This window comes from Hyaena hyaena, unplaced genomic scaffold, assembly GCF_003009895.1.
Source record: "Hyaena hyaena isolate Hyena2069 unplaced genomic scaffold, ASM300989v1 scaffold_832, whole genome shotgun sequence".
NCBI classification, from domain to species: domain Eukaryota; kingdom Metazoa; phylum Chordata; class Mammalia; order Carnivora; family Hyaenidae; genus Hyaena; species Hyaena hyaena.
Window position 1 is genome coordinate 249347 of NW_024081466.1, and position 19385 is coordinate 268731.

Consider the following 19385-nt stretch of genomic DNA (forward strand, 5'->3'; position numbering starts at 1 on the left):
TAAGAAGAGGGAAGAAAGCGAAGGAGAAATTAGGATATAGACTAGTACAGAGAGAAGATCATGTGAAGGAACAGGGAGGAAAGGATTACCATCTACAAGCCCAGAGGAGAGGCCTCAGAAGCAACTAACCCTCAGACACCTTGATCTCTGACTTTTAGCCTCCAGAATCATGAGAAATAAGTTGTAGAAAATAAACAAATAATCATGAGCCACTTACATGGCAATGCTTTGTTACAGCAATCCTAGCAAACTAATGCAGGACCCATCCCCAGAATTCTGATTTCACAGGCATGGATGTCGTCAGGGATCAGCATCCAGGGCTAGTGCCATGGCTTTAGGTAACCTGAAGTCTGACTTCACCTGTTCTCTACTTGATATTAGCTTGAGAGGGCAGCTGCTTACACTTTGCAATACCTTCCTACTAAAGCTATTTAGTGAATATAACCAAGATATGGAATAGAAGAATAAGTTTTTCATTTTATTGAGGGCTTTGCTCTATGCAGTTAAGAACTCCCACAAGAGAAACTCTTTTTCTCACCTGTTTCTAACACCATCAGTGGAAGGTGAATATTTTTTCCTTATTTGTTTCCTATCATCCACACATAGGGTTTTCAAATATTCTTATTTCTGTTTATCCTTTCACTGTTCATACTGCCATACTCTACATCATTGAAAACTTTACATAATTATTTCAAAATATGAATTTTAACAGGTTCAATGTTAATTTAAAATGCAGCCACTATACATTTGCCATCAAATAGCTGTGTGACCTTCAGGAAGTTTTTTAAACTCTCCAAGCTTCCAGGCAATCTCCCTAAAAAAACAAGGTATGTGCTCCCCTGCCCCTTTCCCTCCTACCTACCGGTAGGAAATGGTAACAAGTGGAGTCTGTGGCCCAAAATAGAAACAATGTTTTAATGATAGTAAAACAGTCCATTAGCTGAAAACTCCCACCCAGATTAAATATTAATTTAGGAGAGAATTAAATGTCTACCTTTGCTAAAACACTCTATTTTGGGGATACCACATTACAATGGCATGACTTGTACCATATTCTAACCATTGTGTGAAGAAGAGTTTGAAGAAAAAACACGGAAGTTACGTTTTTTGTGTCTGACATTTCAGTGAGGCTGCAGGGGTGGCCACTGCTCTCCAACCTTCACAATGCCACCCAAGGACAAGAAGAAGAAGAAAGATACCAGAAAGCCAGACAAAAAAGACAAAGACCCAGTTAAAAAATCTGAGGGCAAGGCCAAAAAAAGAGAAGTGGTCCAAAGTCAAAGTTCAGGACAAGCTTAATAATCTGGTCTTGTTTGACAAAGCGACATATGACAAAGTCTGTAAGGAAGTTCTATAACTTAACTATAACTTTAACTATAAGCTTATAATCCCAGTCTCTCAGAGACTGAAAAGTCAAGGTTCTCTGGCCAGGGCAGCCCTTCAGGAGCTCCTTAGTAGAAGACTTACTAAACTGGTTTCAAAGCACAGAGCTCAAGTAATTTACACCAAAAACACCAACGGTGGAGATATCCCAGCTACTAGTGAAGATGCATGAACAGATCCCACAAACTATACATTTTGAAAAATACAAACCTCATTAAATCAAAAAAAGAAAAAGAAAAACATGGAAGTTATAAAATCAGTTAGGAGGTTACTGCAGAAGTCCAGGCTCAGTAGTTGGTGGCTTGGACTAGCAGTGGCAATGGAGGTAGAGTTGGGAAATTGGTGGAGTAAAGGTATATTTTGGGGAGATGGGTTACATAGGTGATGCGGATTAAGGAGTGCACATGTTATGATGAGCACCAGATGTTGTATGAAAGTCTTAAATCACTATATTGTACACCCAAAACTAATATTATACTGTAGGTTAACTAACTGGAATTTAAATAAAAACTCTGTAGAAAAAGTACACTTTGAAAGTGAAATCAAAGTGAATTAATGATGCACTAAATGTAGACGGAATCATCAAAGATGGCTCCCAAGGTCATAAGAAGATAAAGACATTATTTACTCATGAAGACCAGAAGAGAAGCATATTTCTAGGGGAAGATCAAGAATTTAAACATGTACAATTTGAGATGTCTGTGAGACATAAACATGAAGCTGTCAAATCAGAGTTGAAGGGATGAGTCTGAAGTTCAAATAAGTTTTTCAAAAGTGATTTGAAAGTAACTTTTCTATTCATCATTAGCATTGAGATCTTTGCCCAACCCATCCCAAGTACAAAGCACAAAACAAACACAGCCATCCAGATACCATCCTAAATATTTAGGAAACAGTATAAGGCACCAGGTCAATCCTTTCTCCACAAAGAAAAACCATAATTCTTTTGACCTTTCATTGGTTTTATCTTATGACCTTTTCTTTCTGGGGTTAATTGACTTTAATAAATTCTTTAATCCTTATATCAAACATTTGACTGATTTCTATTTAGTCTTTCATTGTAATTGTGTATAGTTTATGCATGTTTTCAAAATTCTGTTTAAAGTTTATTTCTAAAATGTTTTATCCAATCTCTGCAATATTTAGATGCCAACATCTCACCTTTCTGCACACACATATACACACAATAGTGAGTTATCAAGAAAGTAAAAATATCTAGAAATGGAGAATGTGTCCAGCATGGTAGAGATGTCTCAGCATAACAGTTCCTAAACAGTCACAAGCTAAAGGAAATAAATACCCAAGTTCTCAGTACGACCCCCTTCCTTGGGACCAGAGCATGGAAACTAGTGACATCTCATCACACTGTGAGTGTGTGTAATGGGGAACTGAGAAAGGGCTCTGCAATCAATACGAGTAGTGATGGCCACAGGAGAGAAAGTACGGAGAGGGTCCCAGACCTAAAACAAAGAACTTGGAAATTTTTTGGATTCTTTAGTCACATGTATCTTACTCACCATTCAAGAGAATTCATTCTAAAATAGTATAGTTCTGATCCATGAAAAATATTTAATAGTCTAGCCCTAAACAAAAGTGGGAATATACATGTAAAATGACCATAGCCCTCTCGTTTCAGTAACTTCGCTAAACACCTTTATCTTCATTTCCCATCTTAGTCAACTGAACTGGTAGTAATAGAAACAGTCAAGAAAGACTTTTACCATAGTCATTTATACTTCACAGTGGTTTTAAACCTGCGAATAAAGGTTTCCATGGTGGAAATATTGGTCAGTGAGTTGGTTTGTTGGTAGGTTAGTTGGAGGAGGGCAAAAAGACCATTCTAATACTTCTGAAATCATACTCAATAAGACCATCTCTGAACAGGAAGACAGAAACCCCACCAGGACCATTTGTGAGAAAGAACTGGTAGCTTCTGCATGAAAGGGAAAAGAATGGGTAGAATTTGGGTGGAGAAATTAGTAGTGTAATTAAGGACCAGCCCTGTAAGTTGCTGTCAACAGCAACAGTGAAGTCCCCTATAATTCTAGTCCCAGATAATTTTTTATCCTCTGAGTAGTATAAATTATAGCAACTATTCCAGACTGCTGCTCTGCAGTGAGTGAGGCAACAGGGAAGTATATAATGAGAATGACTTCCACAGGCCTGATCTTTTATAGGGACTAGAGAGCTTGGCCATGGCTGCCATGGCTGCTGGCAATAGACACTGCCTACCTAGTCTCTCTTACCTTCTGAGAGACCTCACTCTTTCATTTACCTCTCAAGGTGCCCTTTGTTTTCATTCCAGCCAGAATTTATCCATGTGAAATTTTAGAGAGCAAGCACAGAATGTGACTTGTGACTTGGCCCAAACCCCTCACCTACTTTCCCTACCAATCTCCAGCCAACATGCCCCCCATAACCCTGATGTCCATAGCTTCTGCTCTCCCAGAGCTTCGATTCATAGTAAAGCATGAATGTCATTGAGTAACTTTCTACATAAGTTGGCAGACCATTTTATTGAAAAGGAGATGAAAGAAGATATAATAAACCAAATAAACCCTTTCCAGATAGAATGAAAAACTTTGACAAACTTTGAAGAACTCTGCTCATCCTTCTCCCTATGTAAGAACTTTTGTGAGTTACAAATGAAAATAATAAAACTGTAAACATTGCCCTCAAGATGTGTCCCAGTAGTGCAAAATGGTTCTATAAAAATTATGGAGGAGACAATGTACCTACTGGATTAGCGTTAAGAAATTTCAATGTTTGTACTTTGTAGCTCAGCAGGCCTGGCCACTGATACAAGCAGCTGTTTGATACAAATCAATGAAATAAAGATCTATGAACATACATCAGTTTTCCTAAGCATACAAGGAAATGAAAAGTACCAAATAAGGTATGGTAGGAAAATAAAGTCTCTTTATGCAATAAACTATTAGGAACAAAAATAAAAGGCTCAGTTATTTCATTTTATTTTTAACCCCTTAATTTTCACACAGCCATAGGTAAAAGAATCCAAACCTTTTTTTTTTTCAAGATACGGCATTAAACAGCTCAACTGCGAAACACCTGAGGGTTAGTTCAGCCATATCGTTTGCATGGGTTCTGTTTTGTAAAGAACACATCTCTTGGAGTAGTGTTTCTAACAACCAGAATTGTATGGTTTCTTGAGGCAATGTAGTAATTGAAGATTCTCCTTGACTGATATCTTCAAAGGTATCTCTTTAAAATGGAAGGTTGTTACAGCCCCTCTGGAAAACAGTGTGGAGGTTCCTCAGGAAACTAACAATAGAACTCCCCTAGGACCCAGCAATAGCACTGCTAGGAATTTACCCAAGGGATACAGAAATGCTGAAGCATAGGAGCACATGTACCCCAATGTTCATAGCAGCACTCTCAACAATAGCTAAAACATGGAAAGAGACTAAGTGTCCATCATCGGATGAATGGATCAAAAAGATGTGGTTTATCTATACCATGGTACATGGCAATGAGAAACAATGAAATCTGGCCATGTGTAGCCACATGGATGGACCTTGAGGGTGTTATGCTGAGTGAAATAAGTCAGGCAGAGAAGGACAAATACCATATGTTTGCACGTATAGGAGGATTAGGAGGAACTTAACAGAGGAACAAGGGGGAGAAGAAGGGGGGAAATGGTGGGGGAAAGGGAGAGAGGCAAACCATGAGAGATTCTTGAATGCTGACAAAAACTGAGGACTGATGGATGTGGGGGGGAGAGGGGGTGGGCATGGAGGAGGACACTTGTGGGGAAGAGCACTGGGTGTTATGTGGAAACTAATTTGACAATAAACTATTTGTAAAAATAAATAAATAAATACATACATACATAAATACATAAATACATAAATAAAACATTTAAAATGGGAGGTTGAGGGGCACCTGTGTGGCTCAGTCATTTAAGCCTCAAACTTAGGCTCAGGTCATGATCTTGTGGTCTGTGAATTTGAGTTCCACTTTGGCTCTCTGCTGACACTCAGAACCTGGAGCCTGCTTCAGATTCTATGTCTCCTTCCCTCTCTCTCTTCTTCTCCCCCACTCAAGCTCTGTCTCTCTTTGTCTCTCAGAAATGAATAAATATTCAAAAAAACTTTTAAGAGGGAATTCTCTAAAATGGGAGATTGGGATATGTGGTAAGTCTTATATGCTAAAAAACCATTATCTTCTCTTATAAAGGCATAATCTGCTTAATAACCCAAGTAACACATATTCCATTTTGAAGTACTTTCAATAACTTTTACTGCTTTTACCTAAAGTAGTAGTAATGAATTTTTCTTTACTCTGGAATTTCTATTATTAATAGTCAGTTGCACAAATTACTGCATACTCTTCCATGCATAGTCAGCCCCTGGGAATAACTTTTTCTTCTCTCTTACTCAACGAGACATGTTTACTACAGGACAAAAATAGCAACAGAACATCTTTAGGCAATAGGTTTAATTCAATAAATGGATTGGTGTTAAGTATATTGTTTTCTCTTTTTTCCATTATTCCCTAGCCACACACGATAAAGGATTAGAGATGAGACAAGTCAAAGAATGAGAAACAAAGATGGAAGAAGTACAAGGAAAAAGTCTTCTGTACCATTTATTTTGCTGATTACCTACCATTGTTTTTACCTTTTCCAGGGTTATTCATGAGAATTTGCATCTGCCCAGAATCCAAATGCATAGCTTTCCCAACCTCTACTCCAGAATCAAAGTATATAAGGGGCATTTGGGTGGCTTAGTTGGTTAAGCATATGACTTTTAGTTTTGGCTCAGGTCATGCTCTTGCGGTTTTGTGAGTTTGAGTCCTACATTGGGCTCTAAACTGGCAGCATGGAGTCTGCCTGGGATCCTCTCTCTATCTCTCTCCCACTCATGCTGTCTCTGTCTCTCTCAAAATAAATAAATAAACTTAAAAATTTTTTTAATTAAAAAAATATATAATGCTCACCCTTCAATTATTCCTATAAAATATCCTTCAATCACTCACATCCCTTCTGCCTGACCTTCTGAAGCTCCTGAAAACCGACAAGAGTAAGGGAAGGGGTTTTTGCTGAGGATCCCAATGAGTCACTGTGAGTCACAGAAACAGGCCAGGACACTCCTGCTGATCTGCTAACAACAGAGCTGCATCATATCCAAGTGAAAAATGAAAGCCTTCCTGGCCACAGAGGAAGAGTGAAAGAGGGGAAGCATCTGCACACACCAGTAGAGGAAAATACTGCTTCATCAACTAGAGGGTGGGGCTATTTCCCCGGGAGTGTTTATAAGACCACTGACATAAATGTATAAAACTAAAAGGGGGGAAGTGTGTGTAAAAAATGTCACAATGGCACAGATGAAGCCAGAACATGACTGACCTAGAAACTTTTCCTTTAATTATTTATTCACGAACATAATTTTGAAACTAACAAGCTAAAGAATAAACATTAGTGATCACAGTATCTCATTTAGTTATTTGACACTTGCCCATGCTAAAACATTCTCATTCCAAAAAAGTTAAAATTACACAAGAACGTAAAGAAAAAACATCACTAAAGGGAAAAAATAGCATATAAACATATTAATTAAGTATATTAAGATTATTGACATGCTGGTATGTTTTCCTAGACATCTTTCTAGGCATATTTATTTTTACATTGTTGTGCCCAGATGTGTACATAAATGTGGATCCTTTCTTTCATTCACTGTTGTAACATCTAAGTTATTAACAATTCTATGAATATGTTTATGAATGAATTTAATCTTGAAATCAAGCAAAAGTAGAGACAGTGACTCATCAGTTATTTAACAAACACATATACACAACAGAAAGTTCAAAGATACATTTCCATTATTAACACTTCATCATATTGTTCTCATAAATCCTTTTCAAACTGTGGGATCTTGAGTAATTTGAAAGAAAGATAGAGAGTTCCCTATCATTGCTTAACAACTTTTAAAAACTAACCCATGTCAAAAAACTTCAGAACTAAAAACTGTCGCAGTGACAATAATGTTAGCATGAATTCCAATCAGAGCACCTCAAATATTTACCTAAAAAATATCTCAAGAATTGGCTACTATCTTGCTTCTTTAAAAATCTAATGGAGTCAGGAGAGAATTTTTATATCAAAGCTGCCTGAAAGCCCTAAAGAGCTCTTTACAGTTAGGACCTAATACCAAATAAACACTTACTTGTTTAATGCCATTGAGTACAGAGCCCAGGAGAGTCGATCTTGACAGTTAAGACATCTTGCTGAATGACAATGTAAATTAGAAAAAATTGCTGTTCAAAATGAACTAATATATCATTCAGCATGTTTATTGAGCAATGCTAAAGGAAAAACTGACACTTGTATGAAAGCAAGTTTCTGAAACTGTATACCTTTGGTTGAAGTACATGCACAGAATAACTAGATGTAGATATAGAGCAATACACCAATTCAAAAAAATTTTATACTATTAAGTGGTATGAATTACCTTTTGTTCCAAATTTAAGCCTAATAACTTGTGCGTTTCTCAAAAAACATAAGTTCTCTTATGTGCTTTTCCTAAAAACAAAAAAAAAACTATACCTTATTTATTTATCAATTTTCATAATAGTTTGCTATAATTAATTAATGCTGATTATAAGTATTTATTAGGGTTATTATTCCCAACAAACTGTATAACCTTAAATTTTTAAAATTTTTCCTTAATACACACAGATCTTGTTACTCAAATTATTTCATCTTAGAAAAACAGAACCACACCACCTATCCCCTGAGGAAAAATATTAATATTTCACCCACACACATTTGAATTAGTAGTAGTCTGACTCATGAAGCCTACTGAGGAGCCCTCCTCTCAAGTAGTCCTTCCTAAAGAGCCAGAGAGGTTTGTTTTTTTTTTTTTTTTTTTGAGCCAGAGAGGTTTCTAAATCTAGAAACCAGTGTAGCCATTTCTACAGAATTTTTGTAAAGACGCTCTCTAAGTTGATTTACATAATATCTGGGTGTTTGCCTCAAAAAATCTAATTTTGTTCATTACAATGCTCCTTTCGGCCTTCTATCTTCTTTGTATTACTAGCATTAACGAAAGGCAGAAGGTTACCCTCAGATTGAGAACATGAGGACATAGCAGCAAATTAATACTTAAAATCTCAAAGGCAAGAGACACATAGAAGGTGAATACACTGGGGAGGGACTCACTGCCATTGGCAGCACCAAGGTGAGTTTAGGTGATGAATAGAGTCAGAATTACATAACATTGAATTACATAGGGAGAGTGTCATTCCCATTTCAATTCACTTTCAGTGCTGATTACAGCATGGGGAACATCCAAGTTTGGTGCCAGTTTTTAACACCACTCTAATAGAAGCTGTGATAAATTTAAAATGATTTGACATTCTCCTTGAATCTGGACTGGCCTTAGTGACTTCTTAACCAATAGAAAGTAACTAAGGTGTTATGAGACTTCAGAGGTTAGGTCATAAAAATCTCCCATAGTGTCCACCTAGACCTCTTTGAACACTTATTGTTGGAACCCAACTGCCATGTGTGAGAAAGACATACCACATGAAGAAGCAATGGGCATGCACTACAGTAAACAGTCCCGGAAGAAGTCTCAGCAAAGAGACTTCTATTGCCCAGCTGAACGAGAGAGAGTTATCTTGACATCCCACCCAATGAAACCTTTAGATAACTCTTCTCCCAGCTGCTGACTGAAATAGCATGAGAGATCATGAAGTGAGAACAATCAGATGACCCAAGTCAACCCACAAAACCATGAGAGGTAGTAATAAAATGTTACTTTAAGCCACTAAATTTGAGGTGAATTATTTTATAGCAACTGATAACCAGACACTTTCTGCTCTCCCTCTCCAAAATAAAAAGAGAATAAGCTCAGGTTTAGCAAGTGCACAGGCCAATACTAGAATATACAAAAAGACTGGGTTTTTAAAAAATATTTATTTATTTATTTTGAGAGCAAGCTCAAGAGTGTGAGTGGGGGAGGGACAGAGAAAGAGGAAGAGAGAGAATCCCAAGCAGGCTCCTCTCTGTCAGCGCAGAGCCCGATGTAGGGCTCAATCTCACAAACCATGAGATCGTGACCTGAACTAAAATTAAGCCAGAGGCTTAACTGACTGAGCCACCCAGACACGCCAAAAGAGTGTTGTCTTTTCATCTCATTTATGTTTATGGCAACTGATTGTGAGTTTATTTATGGTAATAATTAGAAAGAGAAACTTCATATCAATATATTTAGGTTAGGCAAATTTTTTAAAGTTATCAAGTTAATTATAATTTGAGTTTGAAAGCTTAAAACAAAATACATGGCTGTGAATAACTGACATTTGGGAAACATTACACAAAGAGATGAACGTTAACAGGGAAAGATCCTAAAAGAAGAAACTAGGATCAGAAAACAGAAATCTGTTATTTTGTTTATGAAAGGTAAAATGGCTGTGTAAGATCCAGAAGTGGGTTCAGCCTATGCTTGACATGGCCTGATGTTCTCTGTTCAGATGTCACCACTTATTCCTGAGTTTTCATCATAGAATCTGAAGGCAATTCTGACCTCTCCCACAGGGGTTGTTTGGGGACTCCATAGCACTCCCGTTCTCATATTGTTTACCCCATGTGCTCTTTAGAGGTTAAAATAAATCACAAAATTTCCACAGAAGTTTGAAAAATGATTTGTGGACATACTATGAACAGGAAGCTCACATATGTTGTAAAGTGGCAAATAAGATCCATAAAGATTAAAGAGAAAACAGGATTAATGAAGATGAAAGAGAAAGCGGGGTGCCTGGGTGGCTCAGTCAGTTAAGCGTCAGACCTCAGCTCAGGTCATGATCTCACAGTTCTGGGTTCAAGCTCCACGTTGGGCCTTGTGCTGACAGCTCAGAGCTTGGAGCCTGCTTCAGATTCTGTGTCTTCCCCTCTCTCTCTGCCCCTCCCGTGCTCATGCTCGCTCGCTCTCTCTCTCCCTTAAAGTAAATAAACATTAAAAAATATATATATATATGAGAGAGAGAAAGCAAAGACACCCCAAAAGCCATAACTGGCAGACAACACAGTTTGAATACAATGAAAGATGACCTTCAAAATAAGATTGACTTTGATTCAGAAAGTGGAATACCGAAGAAAAGAAAATGTATATGCTTATGAAAGAAACAACTTTAAATATTATATTTTAGAGCATTTGAGACTGAGCAAAAAAATCAGGCCATTGGTTAGAAGAGAAATCAAAATGAGAAGAGATAATGGCAAAGGTCTAGGAAAGGTTTGGCTGGAGGTATGGCGGGCACAGAGGAGGTCTCAGTGAGTGGGTGAGGGAGAAAGTGAATGAGTAAGTGAGTGAATGAGTGAATGGAAAAAATTATAACTGAAGTAGAACTAGTAGACCACTAACATTGGTGATGGATGTCCTCAGGCTTTTGTAGTTACCAAAAGAGTATATGATTTCCTCTACAAAATACACACTTAGAAGATGTGGCTACAGACTGTCCTTGGCTGTGAGTGGCTCCAACACAGTAGCCTTGCATTCTCAATGTCATATTTACAATTGGACAGAATTATAAATCAAAGCATTGCTGACCTTAAGGTCCATCTCCAAAAACTGGAAATTGAAAATTTTATTTATTTTTTTTATAATTTTTTTAATGTTTTATTTATTTCTAGGAGAGAGAGAGAGACAGCGTGAGCAGGGGAGGGTCAGAGAGAGAGGAGTCACAGACTGAAACAGGCTCCAGGCTCTGAGCTGGCAGTCAGCACAGAGCCCGACGCGGGGCCCGAACCCACAAACCGCAAGATCATGACCTAAGTGAAAGTCAGACGCTTAACCGACTAAGCCACCCAGGCGCCCCTGGAAACTGAAAGTTTTAAATCTGGGAAAGCCAAGAGTCTACTGTATTTAGTTGGGAAGAAGTTTCTTCCCAGAAGCTGAACACCAATGACTAATTAAGCAATCCACTGCCTAGAATTTAGCTATCACACCCAAAATTCAAGCTAACTGATGTTTTTAGCCAAATGATTTTTAAAACGTCCCCCCACATACTTTTATACCATATAAACAAATCCTTCACAATGCTGAAAACTTTATTTTATATTTTGTACTTTATCACTCACATATTTGCAGATTTTTTTCTAAATGCTTAAATGTTTTCAGTGTGGGAAACTGCATGTATTGTTCATAATTTTCTAGCCAGTATATTCATAAATTCATTTTTTATGAATTATTAAGATTATTAAGAATTATATCACTATTCACAAAAGTCTATCAGGAAAAGTCAAGAGAGATTCTTAATCTTTTTACTTATAAGCCACTTTTCCATCTTAAAAATAGCTATTTTATGTTCATCTCAGGATGGCCTACTGCCCTAATTTATTAAACAAATTGGTAGGAAAACTAGAGCTAGAATTTGATATTCCCTTCTCTTTATTCTATGTTCAATTCTAGATCATCACCAATTATTATGGAAACCCTAAATGTTTAATTTGTAAGTGCTCAGAATTTTCAGTCAACCACTTAAGTCCTCAGGATATGAATATTTTTCTACTCATAACCCACAAAATGAAAAGCATGTGTAACTGTGTTCCCACCTGCCCCATGGTGATTGCCAGGTCAGCACAGTGCATGGCAGTGTGGCTCTGGAATCAGTCCCAGCCCTATGGTACCTTCAATAAAGAGCATAAGACCTCTGTGCCTCAGTTTCCTTGTCTGTGAAATGTTGACAATAATAGTATTGTTCATGGAGTTTTTCTGAGGACTAAACAGAACATATTTCTGTAACATATTTCACATATTGCATGGCCAAGTAAGCACTATATAAATTTTAGCTGCTACTCTTATTGTTGTTGTTATTAGAATTTACCACAACCAAAAATAAATCTAAGGATGAATATATCAGAACTTCCCTCACTGTCAATACCAGTGAAGATTCCAGGTGAAAAGATTTTTGTGCATTGTAATATAACTGCTTTCAATTTCCCAGCATTTAAGAAATTATCCATTATCCTGCACTTGATATCTCTATCAGTGCCCAGAATTCTATATAGAGGCTGTGCTCCTTAAATAACACAGCCCAACTGTGCTGACTGCCAGCTCGGAGCCTGGAGCCTATTTCAGAGTCTGTATCTCCCTCTCTTTGACCCTCCCCTGCTCATGCTGTCTCTCTCTCTCCTAGAAATAAAAAAATAAAAAATAAAAAATAAATAACACAGCCCAAATGCAAAGGGAAAAAATACAGAAACATAAAATATAGAGATAATAATGCAAGATTGCATAATTGTTAGATTATAAAATATCAACTACAATATTTGTAGAAATTCTGAGAAAGATCAGTGGGCCAGAGAGGTCAGTTGATATTTTGGAAAAGATAAACAATTCCTATTAGCCCTTAAACTCAAAGAAGTGCATTGCATCAATCAAAAGTACACAAGTGGGAAGAAGAGTGGAGCATGCATAAAAATTAAGTGGCAAAAATGGAGAGATCTGGTTGGGAAGTATAGGTATGTTTCTCTGAGCATAAGCTAAAGGAATACTTGTGTATTCATTAAAATTTTACTTATATTTTTATTTTCAACTTTTACCTGTTTAATTAATTGTCTTTATTAGAAGCTTACATCTGTAAGGACTAAAGATGAGTACATTTTCTGCATGCCAATATTGATAATCAAGGCATACATTCTTACCACATCTAAAAGCTTTTCACCCCCCAAATGTGAAAAGGACCCCGATTAATAAAGATATCTCTTATTTTTGTCTGTCATGGGTTCCATGCCCTTTTAACACTCAACAAATGACAGATGCCTAACATAATCTGAGTGTGCCCTAAAATTCATATGTTGCAACCTGATACCCAATGTGACAGTATTTGTAGAAGATGCCTTTGAGAGGCAATTAAGACAGAATCCTCATGAATGGGACAACTGCCTTTATAAAAGAAGCCCCAAAGAGCTCCCTCTCCCTTTGTCCTGTGAGGTCATAGCAAGAAGACAGTCTTCTATGAACCAGGAATCTACCTTTCACCATATGCCAAATCTGTTGACACCTTGATCTTGGACTTCTTAGCTTACAGAACTGTGAGAAGAAAATTACTGTTGTTTGTAAACACCTAGTTTATGGTAGTCTCTTAGAGAAGCCCAAATGGACTATGATATTTGCTATTATTCAATGTAAGCCAACTTTTCAGAAGAAATATTATCACTAGATACTAAAGGAGAAAATACAACCTCAATTTCATTTCTATATCCTTTTTCATTAAGCTGGGAAATTAAACTGCTCATAAATCAAAATACAAAGGGTTTACATGCTTTGGTTTGCAATGAACATTAAATTGGCTTACAGATAATGCTGGATATTCTTCCACTTTTGGAAAATGACTGTAAGAAATTTATAGAAAATATGTCAACTTATATATACAATATATAGATGTATATATTCTTCCAGAGGACACAAGACCATAGCAGGTGTATCTTTTGATATTATATACTGTCCATAATAACTATATGTTTTTTTGTTTTTAATTTTTTTTTATTTATTTCCAGGAGAGAGAGAGAGAGAGACAGCGTGAGCAGGGGAGGGTCAGAGAGAGAGGGAGTCACAGACTGAAACAGGCTCCAGGCTCTGAGCTGGCAGTCAGCACAAAGCCCGACGCGGGGCTTGAACCCACGAACCGCGAGATCATGACCTAAGCGAAAGTCGGACGCTTAACCGACTAAGCCACCCAGGCGCCCCCATAATAACTATAATAATTTGAACATGCATAAGCTATGTGAGCAACTTTAGATACTTTATCATATTTTATTGTATATTTTCTCTACCTTATAATCATTTCATTAATTTCAATTAGTTAGCAGAAATGTTACAAGAAAGTGAAGCAGCCATTTGGTTAATAATAATTTTTAAAAAGATAAGGATACTGCTTCAGGAGCTAGAAAAATAGTGATAATTTCCAATTCCAAGAAAGAAATCTCAGTATTCCTCTGGTGGACTGTCCTCAGCCTGTCACTGATGTAGCACCTCATTCTAGAGTATGCTATCCAAAACAGTGTGGAGATTCCTCAAAAAATTAACAATAGAACTCCCCTAGGACCCAGCAATAGTACTGCTAGGAATTTACCCAAGGGATACAGGAGTGCTGATGCATAGGGACACATGTACCCCGGTGTTCATAGCAGCACTTTCAACAATAGCCAAATCATGGACAGAGTCTAAATGTCCATCAGCTGATGAATGGATCCAGAAGATGTGGTTCATCTATACAATTGAATATTACATGGCAATGAGAAAGAATGAAACCTGGCTATTTGTAGCAACATGGATGGAACTCGAGGGTGTTATGCTGAGCGAAATAAGTCAGGCAGAGAAGGACAGATACCATGTTTTCACTTATAAGTGGAACAGAAGAAACTTCACAGAGGACCATGGGGGAGAAGAAGGGGAAAAAATAGTGGGGGAGAGAAAGGGAGGAAAACCATGAGAGATTCTTGAAAAGCTGAAACAAACTGAGGACTGATGGGTTTGGGGGAGAGAGGAAGGTGGGTGATGGGCATGGAGGAGGGCACTTGTTGGGATGAGCACTGGGTATTATATGGAAACCAACCTGACAATAAATTATAAAAAAAATAAAATTAAAAAATAAAGTATGCTATCCGTTTTCCTCATGTTTCACAAACCACTCAACATAAAAAGCACTAACAGGAACAATGACACAAACAAGCCTCCCAGGGAGCATTCTGAGAGAATCAGTTGAACGGCTGTCTCTAGGACACTACCCTAATGGAATACCTGTACTATTCTCAACAGCAATGTACTTAATATATCACATTCAAAAGTATAATTTGAGAGACCAATAACAAATTTTAAATTACAGAACCAAAAAGGCCAAAGAATAAACAAGAACCCAGTTGTTATTAACTTTGTGTCAAGGGATGGCATATATTATCTTAATTAGTCATCACAATGATCTTATAATATCCTCATTTTATACATGAGGAAATTAAAATATGGAGAGGTTAAAGAGCTTCCCTACAATAATTAAACTAGTAAATGATGTGGCCAAGATTCAAACCTAAGCAATTTAACTTAAGAACTTATATTTTTTCTTCTAGTGACTTAACATAATAAAAGTTTATTTCTCATCTATGCTGCAAGTCTAATAAAGGTCATGAGGGAAGCTCTGTTCTTCATAGTTTCTCAGAGAATTAGGTAAGCAGGAGGTATACAGAAAATAGACACATATTTCCTCACTCAGGAAAGCAGGAAAAGGAAATCTGACAGATCTCACACCAGCTCCTAAAACTTCCTCCAGGAAAGAACATAAGTTATTTCCTCTCATTTCATTGGTCATCACAAGACATGTGGCTATGCCAAACTTTAAAGGGATGGGAAATGCAGTGTTTACCATGGGCCAAAAAGGCAGAAAGCCAAAATATTTCAGAACAGGACTAATGACAACCGTAAAGGGAGTTAATGAATAAAGATTTCAAAGACAAAGGGAATAATGTTAGAATTGGTGAGAAGGCGGAGCCTCCAAGAATGACCTCAATACTTTTGAGTTATGTTGAAATACTGTTATGACAAATGGTATGTGGAGGAAATGAGCCAAGGGGGAAAAACTATGCTTTGATAGAAAACTATACATTGTCTAGAAAATACCCCCTGGATTTATTTAATAATTCTGTAAGTTGCAGATAACTGCAGTGGAAAAATGATTCTTGTCAATAGCCTTGTAAATTCTGTCTTGTCCAGCAGAGGTTAAATTGACTTATCTCCCTCATGGTACAAAAAGCTAGTTTTGCATCCATTTGCACATTCATTTCAATATTCTTGATCTACAAATGTGTCTGATATTTAGATTCTTCCCTAAATGGTTATAGAATCTTCCTGGCTTCCTCATAATGAGTTAAAGAAAATCAGCACTCAAACTCGTATATCTGCATGAGAGTCATGATTTTACCTTTTTAAAAATTCTTTTAACTAAACCAATTATCTTTATAATAAACTTTAATTTCCAAAACAGTTTTATAGAAAATTATGAAGACAGTACAGAGTTCCCATATATCCCACAGTCAATTTCATCTATTAATATCTTACATCAGAATGGTACAATTTTTTACAGTTAATGAAAATTACTGATACATTATTACTAACTAAAGTCCATACTTTATTCATTTCTTTGTTCACCATAGCCTCTTTTCTGTTCTAGAACCCCATATAGAATACTACATTACATTTAATATCAAATCTCCTTAGGCTCCTCCTGGCTGTGATACTTTCTCAGACATCCTTGTTTTTGATGGCATTGAGAGCTTCGAGGAGTACTAGTCAAGTGTTTTGTAAATTGCCCTTCAATTGGGATCTGACTGATATTTTTCTCATACTCAGACTGGAGGTACAGGTTTTGAGAAGGAAGATTACAGAAGCAAAGCACCATTTTTATCACATCATATAAAAAATACTTCTTATCAAGTGACTTATCACTGTTGATGTTGACCTTGATCACTTGGCTAATATTTTCTAGGTCTCTTCATTATAAAATCACTTTTACCCTCCTTTCCATACTGTTCTCTTGATATCAATATGGACTCATAGATATTGATATTATGGATTATACTACTTTCTTTTCTTTTGTTGCTCAAACAGTTCTAGCTTGGCAACTGGGGGTCTTTCAGCTGGCTCCTGTGTCTCTTTGATATAAACCATCCTTGTGGGTTTGTTTTTTGTTGCTCTTTTGGGATTTTTTGGCCACTTGTTTTTTGTTGTTGTCATTATGTTTTGTTTTGTTTTGTTCTGTTTTGTTTTGTTTTCAGCACTTCCTTACTTTGTGGTGCTACAAGATGCTTACAGGCCTCCCTTGTATACCTCTTGCCCAGTCCCAGAATCATCCATCTCTCTAAAGAACCCTGGCTCCTTTTATTGGAGAATGGTATTAGAAACCAAGATCTGGCAGTAGGTGTACATGTTCCTACCAGAGTGTCATTGTTTCTAGGTATCCTCAGCTGTCAGAGCAAGGAGATACAAGGATACAAGCGTATAAACTAACCCACAGGAATGTATACATATCTATAAATATTACTATATGTATCCTCTTTATCTACACTAAGCTAAACATGAGTTCCTACTGAAATCTCCAACCTTCATCCATTAGCTTCCTAATTATTCAAATTATTCTAGATCTATACACTCATTTCCAAAGTTATTTTGGTCAGCACCCTGTTTCATCACTCCCTTCAGTGAAATTGTTTTATACACTTGTAATACAGTTAGATTGTTTTGTCACATTCTGCATTCAATCCTGGGGTGCCCTGATCTCCTAAGTGATTTTCTTCACAAATTAAGGTTCACTCTTTGTGCCATAAATTTTTATAGGTTTTATCAAATACACAGCATCATGTATCCACAATTACAGTATCATACAAAATAGTTTCACCAGCCTAAAAAATCGACTGTGCTTCACCTATTCAGTCCTGAGCCCCTCCCTGCTAGAAACCATTGATAGTGTCACCTTCACTATAATTCTACCTTTTCCAGAATGTTGTATAATTGGAATCATGTAGTAGGTAGCCTTTTATCCACCAATATGCATTAAGGACTAACCCATGTCTTTTTGTGGCTTGATAACTCACTTTTTATCGTTGAATAATATTTCATTGTACAGATACACCACAGTTTGTTTATCCATTCACCAGTTGGACAAGTTGGTTGACTCCAGTTTTTGGTGATTATTATTAACACTACCATAAACATTTACATGTAGGATTTTATGTAGACATAAGTTTTCAAATCAGTCTGGTAAATGCCCAGGAGTGTAATTGTGGGATTGCATGATAAGACTATTTTTAGCTTTGGAAGACACTGCCAGACTGTCTCCCACCAGCAATGAATGAGAGTTACTGCTGTTCCACATCCTTGCCAGCAATCAGTATTGTCAGTTTTTTGGGGGGTTTTTGCCATTCTAAAATATGTGTAGTGGTATCATATTGTTGCTTTAACTTGCAATTCCCTTATGACAAATGACTTTGAGCATCTTCTCATATGCTAATTTGTCATCTGTATATCTTCTGTAGTGAAGTATCTGTTCAGCAATAGCTTTTCAGTATAAATTATTTTCCTGGGCACAGAGTATCAGAGTCCATGCTTGATCTTCCCTTCACTCTAGTTTTGGGCAGTATTTAATACATGGTTTTAATTGGCCTTTTTGAATTCAATAGTTATTGAATAATAACTATTATTCTTCCTGTCCTCTAAGCTGCTTCAGCTGGTGATGATAATAAAGATGACAATCTGTTATGACAACGATGATGTTAATATGTTTTGAATGCTAGGTATGTGCCAGATAACTCTGAGTATAACACGTGGATTATTTCATTTATTCTTCATAACAACCCTTAAAGGTAGACACTATCAGTATCCCTGTCCCATAAGTTAGGAAACTGAGACTTAAGGAACATTAAGAAACTTACCCACATTTATAGTTAGTAGGCAATTTGAGACACTATATGAATCCAGAGAGGTTGAGTCCAAAGTCTGTGATCTTAACTGCTATGGAATATTCATGCCACCTAGAAACTAATGGCTAAAAAGCTAGAACCAATTTCTATTTGCTCACAGATCTTAAAATACTTCACTTGAGAAACCAAATCAGTTATTTTTGAAAACTATTTTTAAAATCATCACTACCTATGAAACAGGAATGAAACAACCACTCATCTCCATAAACAACTGATGAATAATCAAAAGAATGTATCTTAATGCTAGAAATGTACTGCTACTGAGTCAGATGCAGAGAGGCACAGTCAGTGCCTCAGAGATGTCATGCTTAGCACAAAGAAGGTTTTAACATTTCCAAGTCACAGCAATTATACGAACACAAGCAGTACAGACTTATGTCTATGAGGTTCCTCAGCTATAGCAACTAAAGCTGCTATATTGTTTGATACTAATTTAGCTATTTCTCCATTGTCCTCTGAAAAACCTTATGCTAATTCTAGAAATTACAGCAACTAAGATATCTCAGAAAAT

General features: G+C 36.8%; 1 protein-coding gene and 1 pseudogene across 1 annotated transcript in view; one reads left to right on the forward strand and one right to left on the reverse strand.

The window, feature by feature from the left end:
• The window catches only part of PLCL1 (phospholipase C like 1 (inactive)), a 326854-nt gene that overhangs the window by 195545 nt on the left and 111924 nt on the right, over window positions 1–19385 (reverse strand). The window lies entirely within an intron of this gene.
• LOC120222079 lies at window positions 1165–1555 on the forward strand (annotated as a pseudogene).